Source organism: Balaenoptera borealis, assembly GCF_965194805.1.
Source record: "Balaenoptera borealis genome assembly, chromosome: 15".
Taxonomy (NCBI): Eukaryota; Metazoa; Chordata; class Mammalia; order Artiodactyla; family Balaenopteridae; genus Balaenoptera; species Balaenoptera borealis.
In genome coordinates, this window is record NC_138871.1 from 82,363,720 (window position 1) to 82,371,348 (window position 7,629).

Genomic DNA, 7,629 nt, shown 5'->3' on the forward strand with positions numbered 1-7,629 from the left:
TTCATCATCAGATTTTTAGAAGCATATATGTTGATGCAAAATAACTTTGCTGTGACTGTTTGTATTCTGAGAGATATAGGTGAGAGAAATAGCTGAATTTAAATTTAATTAATATTAAGAAATATAATACACTTGTAAATATTAGGTTAAACAATTCTCTTAAGAGTTTCTTAAATTGTTCTTTCTAATAAAATATAAATTATTTTCAGCATGATATGTGGTTATGAATAAAGAAGGTACTTCTATATTTGACTTTGAATTTCAGCTTTTAAGCTTATGATTCAATGAATTATAATTTACTTACTTTGCATTTCCAAGTGTAAAGTGCTGGTTCATAAAAAAAAAAGACTATTGCATAAATGATACTGTTGCACCATATTTATCAGTGATTATAATCATGTGTTATGGCATTTTGGTTGCCTGCTTATTACACATTTGTGGATATATTTCTTTTTTTTTTTTAAGCTGGCTGTTTCAATTTATTTATTTATTTATTTATTTATGGCTGTGTTGGGTCTTCGTTTCTATGCGAGGGCTTTCTCTAGTTGCGGCAAGTGGGGGCCACTCTTCATCGCAGTGCGCGGGCCTCTCACTATCGCAGCCTCTCTTTTTGCGGAGCACAGGCTCCAGACGCGCAGGCTCAGTAGTTGTGGCTCACGGGCCTAGTTGCTCCGCGGCATGTGGGATCTTCCCAGACCAGGGCCTGAACCCGTGTCCCCTGCATTGGCAGGCAGACTCTCAACCACTGTGCCACCAGGGAAGCCCTGTGGATATATTTCTTATGGCTATATTATTATAAGGTTTTAGGCAATTTTCTGATATATGAAGGCCTAAGTGCAACCAAGAAAACTTCCTGGTTTCAGAATCCTTCAATTTAAAAAATATATTTATTGATTTCCAATGGCACTGGTTGGGTTTCCTGGGAAGAAAACTCTGAGATGGAGATCAAATGTGCAGAGAGTTTACTAGGGGATCAACATCCGCAGGAGAGAGTGAAGCAGGGAGTGAAGGAGTACTTCTCTTACCTGACAGGAAGAGAAATACTCTGTGAAGCAGTAACAACAATGATTCAGAAAATCCTAAAGGGGTTCAAGAGCTGGGAGAGCCTTGTAGAATTGTGCTGAACTGGGGCAAGGTGACTGGCTCTTTTTTCTAGCCCTCTCAACCAGTTATTGAATGCAGGTTGCCTCTGGAAAGAAAGCATGGGCTTGTGCGAGGTGAGTCTCCTCAGCTGAGGGCAGTTACCCCACAAGGCATCCGATGGGTGCTGCTCAGAGTGACAGTGGTAGGGGGCCCTCAGGGGTCAGCTTTCCTCGGAGATTGCGTCAAGTGAAGGGAACCAGCTTGTCCAAGGCTACGACACATTCCCAGGTGACCTATATCGATTGATTGATCAATATAAGGATATAAAGGCCTGACCCTTTGCTATGGACTGAATTATAGCACACCCCCCTCCCCGAATTTATTTAGAAGCCTTAACTACTCTCCCCATATGTCTGTATTGAAAATAGGACTTTTAAGGATACTCTTAAGGTTAAGTGAGATCATAAGGGCAAATCCCTGATCTGGTAGAACTGGTGTTCTTTTAAAAGAGGAAGAGAGACCAGAGCTCAGTCTTGTTCCTTCATGTGAGGGCACAATAAGAAGGCAGCCTTCTGTAAACCAGGAGGAGACCTCACCAGAAACTGCACCCTGCCAGAATCTTCATCTTGGACTTCCCATTCTCCAAAACCATGAGAAAATAAATTTCCATTGTAAAACCACCCAGCCTTGATATTTTGTTATGGTAGCCTGAGCTGACTAAGACACCCTTTCACTCTAATTTGTAAGAGTTCTGATTCTATTTCCCAGGAAACCCAATTCTGATGGTTGGGACTGGAAGGGGTATAAGAAAACAGCTACTTGGATGGAGCTGGAACATCTGTTACCCAGCCAGGAAGGACTACATTCCAAGTGGTAAGTAAAGCACATATCACCTCTGGCACGAAATAGTGATGCAACTGTTGGAACTTTATCACTGGTGTACTAAGATGGTATACCAGTGAAAAGAAATTCCTTGACTGGTTCAATTTATCAAGGACTTGAGAAACATGAGTGAATTAATAATTGTAAAAACAATGGGATCAGATGGGTATTACTAAGAAAAAAAAAGATAATGAATAATTGAGATCGATTAACTGGCAATTCAAAGCTAAATGTTAAACTCAGAGGACTTTTTTCTCTTTATTTTTGAAGTATAGCTGATTTACAATGTGTTAATTACTGCTGTACAGCCAAGTGATCCATTATATATATATAGACATTCTTTTTTAAATATTATTTTCCATTATGGTTTATCATAGGATATTGAATATAGTTCTCTGTGCTATACAGTAGGACCTTGTTGTTTATCCATTTTATATATAAAAGCTTACATCTGCTAACCCCAAGCTCTTACTCCATCCCTCCCCCAACCCCCTCCCCCTTGGCAACCACCAGTCTGTTCTCTAGGTCTGTGATTCTGTTTCTTTCATACATAGGTTCATTTGTGTCATTTTTTAGATTCCACATATAAGTGATATCATATGGTATTTGTCTTTGTCTTTCTGAATTACTTCACTTAGTATTTTAATCTCTAGTTGTACCCATGTTGCTGCAAATGGCATTATTTCATTCTCTTTTATGGCTGAATAGTATTCCACTGTATATATGTAACTGCATCTTCTTTATCCATTCATCTGTTGATGGACATTTAGGTTGCTTCCATGTCTTGGCTATTGTGAATAGTGCTGCTATGAACATAAGGGTGCATGTATCTTTTTGAATCATAGTTTTGTCCAGATATATGCCCAGGAGTGGGATTGTTGGGATTGTTGGAGTGGGATTGTTGGATCATATGATAGTTCTATTTTTAAAAGTGCTTCCTAGTTCTTGCCTACAGGGAGCTAAACCATTTTTTTGGATTAACTGTACACTAGGTAAAGAAAAATATTGCAAACTTTTCAGCACTGTTGAACACAAAGTTGACCAAAGTGTCATCAGGGCTTCCCTGTAGGAATGGGTCCATTGAATACTGGGCCCACCCTGTGGTCATTTATACAATCCCCAAATAGACCTGTTTATTGGTACAAGCACCAAAGGGCTCCCCACTCTTTGGGATTAGAGCTGTGATATTGAGGAAGGCCACAAGGAAGCCACTAATTTGAACCTCCCACTTCAGCCAAGATAAAAAGATGAAAAACACCACATCTCAGGTTAAATGGCAGAAATTAGTATCACCTTTAAAGACCTCAAGGATATAGAATTTCCTTTTATAGCTCTATAAATTTCAACAATCCCTACAAAACAAGCAGATGGAACCTGGAGAATAATAATGGATTCCTGCAGACTCAACCAAGTAGTTAGTAGCTCTAATTACTGCTACTGTCCAGATGTGGTATCCTGGCTAGAAAAGATTAATATGACCTTTGATACATGAACTACAGCCATTGATGGGGAAAATGAATTCAGTCCTATCAGAAAAGAGGATTAAAAACTATTTGTATTTACATGGAAATGACAAATTTTGCTCTGGAGGTCTGTTAAGTGCCCTGAATTCTGTCACAATACAGTCCAAAGGAATCTGGACCATCTGGTAGTTCCCTAACATAACAAAGTGGTGCATTATGTCAATAAAATCATATATTCAGACCAATGAGCAAAAAATGATTGGCATGTTAGAGGTCTTGGCAAGACATTTGTCCCCCAGAGGGTGGGAGATACATGCTACTAAGAAACAAAGGCCTGCCACATCAGTAAAATTTTTAGAGGGAGCAGAGGTCTGAAGCATGCTAGAATATCCTTCAAAAGTAAAAGACCACTTGTTCATCATGTACATCCTACAAGGAGGAAGAAGACACAATTCCTGGTAAATTGCTTTCAGTTTCTGAGGCATAATATTATATTTTACCCCTGGGAATATTGTTTTGACCTGTATACTGAGTGACACAAAGGTTTGCCCCCTTTTTTTTTTTTTTCTCTTTATTTTTTTTTATTTTATTTTATTTTTTTAAACATCTTTATTGAAGTATAATTGCCTTACAATGGTGTGTTAGCTTCTGCTTTATAACAAAGTGAATCAGTTATACATATACAATATGTTCCCATATCTCTTCCCTCTTGCATCTCCCTCCCTCCCACCCTCCCCATCCCACCCCTCTAGGTGGTCACAAAGTACCGAGCTGATCTCCCTGTGCTATGCGGCTGCTTCCCACTAGCTATCTATTTTACATTTGGTAGTGTATATATGTCCATGACACTCTCTCACCCTGTCACATCTCACCCCAACCCCTCCCCATATCCTCAAGTCCATTCTCTAGTAGGTCTGTGTCTTTATTCCCGTCTTGCCACTAGGTTCTTCATGGCCTTTTTTTTTTTTTTTTTCCTTAGATTCCGTATATATGTGTTAGCATACTGTATTTGTTTTTCTCTTTCTGACTTACTTCACTCTGTATGACAGACTCTAACTCCATCCACCTCATTACAAATACCTCCATTTCATTTCTTTTTATGGCTGAGTAATATTCCATTGTATATATGTGCCACATCTTCTTTATCCATTCATCTGTCGATGGACATTTAGGTTGCTTCCATGTCCTGGCTATTGTAAATAGAGCTGCAATGAACATTTTGGTACATGACTCTTTTTGAACTATGGTTTTCTCAGGGTATATGCCCAGTAGTGGGATTGCTGGATCGTATGGTAGTTCTATTTGTAGTTTTTTAAGGAACCTCCATACTGTTCTCCATAGTGGCTGTATCAATTTACATTCCCACCAACAGTGCAAGAGAGTTCCCTTTCCTCCACACCCTCTCCAGCATTTATTGTTTCTAGATTTTTTGATGATGGCCATTCTGACCGGTGTGAGATGATATCTCATTGTAGTTTTGATTTGCATTTCTCTAATGATTAATGATGTTGAGCATTCTTTCATGTGTCTGTAGGCCATCTGTATATCTTCTTTGGAGAAATGTCTGTTTAGGTCTTCTGCCCATTTTTGGATTGGGTTGTTCATTTTTTTGTTATTGAGCTGCATGAGCTGCTTGTAAATCTTGGAGATTAATCCTTTGTCAGTTGCTTCATTTGCAAATATTTTCTCCCATTCTGATGGTTGTCTTTTGGTCTTGTTTATGGTTTCCTTTGCTGTGCAAAAGCTTTTAAGTTTCATTAGGTCCCATTTGTTTATTTGTGTTCTTATTTCCATTTCTCTGGGAGCTGGGTCAAAAAGAATCTTGCTGTGATGTATGTCATAGAGTGTTCTGCCTATGTTTTCCTCTAAGAGTTTGATAGTGTCTGGTCTTACACTTAGGTCTTTAATCCATTTTGAGTTTATTTTTGTGCATGGTGTCAGGGAGTGTTCTAATTTCATACTTTTACATGTACCTGTCCAATTTTCCCAGCACCACTTATTGAAGAGGCTGTCTTTTCTCCACTGTATATGCTTGCCTCCTTTATCAAAGATAAGGTGACCATATGTGCGTGGGTTTATCTCTGGGCTTTCTATCCTGTTCCATTGATCTATATTTCTGTTTTTGTGCCAATACCAAACTGTCTTGATTACTGTAGCTTTGTAATATAGTCTGAAGTCAGGGAGCCTGATTCCCCCAGCTCCATTTTTCGTTCTCAAGATTGCTTTGGCTATTCGGGGTCTTTTGTGTTTCCATACAAATTGTGAAATTTTTTGTTCTAGTTCTGTGAAAAATGCCAGTGGTAGTTTGATAGGGATTGCATTGAATCTGTAGATTGCTTTGGGTAGTAGAGTCATTTTCACAATGTTGATTCTTCCAATCCAGGAACATGGTATATCTTTCCATCTATTTGTATCATCTTTAATTTCTTTCATCAGTGTCTTATAATTTTCTGCATACAGGTCTTTTGTCTCCTTAGGTAGGTTTATTCCGAGATATTTTATTCTTTTTGTTGCAATGGTAAACGGGAGTGTATTCTTAATTTCACTTTCAGATTTTTCGTCATTAGTGTATAGAAATGCAAGAGATTTCTGTGCATTAATTTTGTATCCTGCTACTTTACCAAATTCATTGATTAGCTCTAGGAGTTTTCTGGTAGCATCTTTAGGATTCTCTATATATAGTATCATGTCATCTGCAAACAGTGACAGCTTTACTTCTTCTTTTCCGATTTGGATTCCTTTTATTTCTTTGTCTTCTCTGATTGCTGTGGCTAACACTTCCAAAACTATGTTGAATAATAGTGGTGAGAGTGGGCAACCTTGTCTTGTTCCTGATCTTAGTGGAAATGGTTTCAGTTTTTCACCATTGAGGACAATGTTGGCTGTGGGTTTGTCATATATGGCCTTTATTATGTTGAGGAAAGTTCCCTCTATGCCTACTTTCTGCAGGGCTTTTATCATAAATGGGTGTTGAATTTTGTCGAAAGCTTTCTCTGCATCTATTGAGATGATCATATGGTTTTTCTCCTTCAATTTGTTAATATGGTGTATCACATTGATTGATTTACGTATATTGAAGAATCCTTGCATTCCTGGGATAAACCCCACTTGATCATGGTGTATGATCCTTTTAATGTGCTGTTGGATTCTGTTTGCGAGTATTTTGTTGAGGATTTTTGCATCTATGTTCATCAGTGATATTGGCCTGTAGTTTTCTTTCTTTGTGACATCTTTGTCTGGTTTTGGTATCAGGGTGATGGTGGCCTCGTAGAATGAGTTTGGGAGTGTTCCTCCCTCTGCAATATTTTGGAAGAGTTTGAGAAGGATAGGTGTTAGCTCTTCTCTAAATGTTTGATAGAATTCACCTGTGAAGCCATCTGGTCCTGGGCTTTTGTTTGTTGGAAGGTTTTTAATCACAGTTTCAATTTCAGTGCTTGTGATTGGTCTGTTCATATTTTCTATTTCTTCCTGGTTCAGTCTCGGCAGTTTGTGCATTTCTAAGAATCTGTCCATTTCTTCCAGGTTGTCCATTTTATTGGCATAGAGTTGCTTGTAGTAATCTCTCATGATCTTTTGTATTTCTGCAGTGTCAGTGGTTACTTCTCCTTTTTCATTTCTAATTCGATTGATTTGAGTCTTCTCCCTTTTCCTCTTGATGAGTCTGGCTAATGGTTTATCAATTTTATTTATCTTCTCAAAGAACCAGCTTTTAGTTTTATTGATTTTTGCTATTGTTTCCTTCATTTCTTTTTCATTTATTTCTGACCTTATCTTTATGATTTCTTTCCTTCTGCTAGCTTTGGGGTTTTTTTGTTCTTCTTTCTCTAATTGCTTTAGGTGCAAGGTTAGGTTGTTTATTCGAGATGTTTCCTGTTTCTTGAGGTAGGCTTGTATTGCTATAAACTTCCCTCTTAGCACTGCTTTTGCTGCGTCCCATAGGTTTTGGGTCGTCGTATCTCCATTGTCATTTGTTTCTAGGTATTTTTTGATTTCCCCTTTGATTTCTTCAGTGATCACTTCGTTATTAAGTAGTGTATTGTGTAGCCACCATGTGTTTGTATTTTTTACAGATCTTTTCCTGTAATTGATATCTAGTCTCATAGCGTTGTGGTCGGAAAAGATACTTGATACGATTTCAATTTTCTTAAATTTACCAAGGCTTGGGCTTCCCTGGTGGCGCAGTGGTTGAGAATCTGCCTGC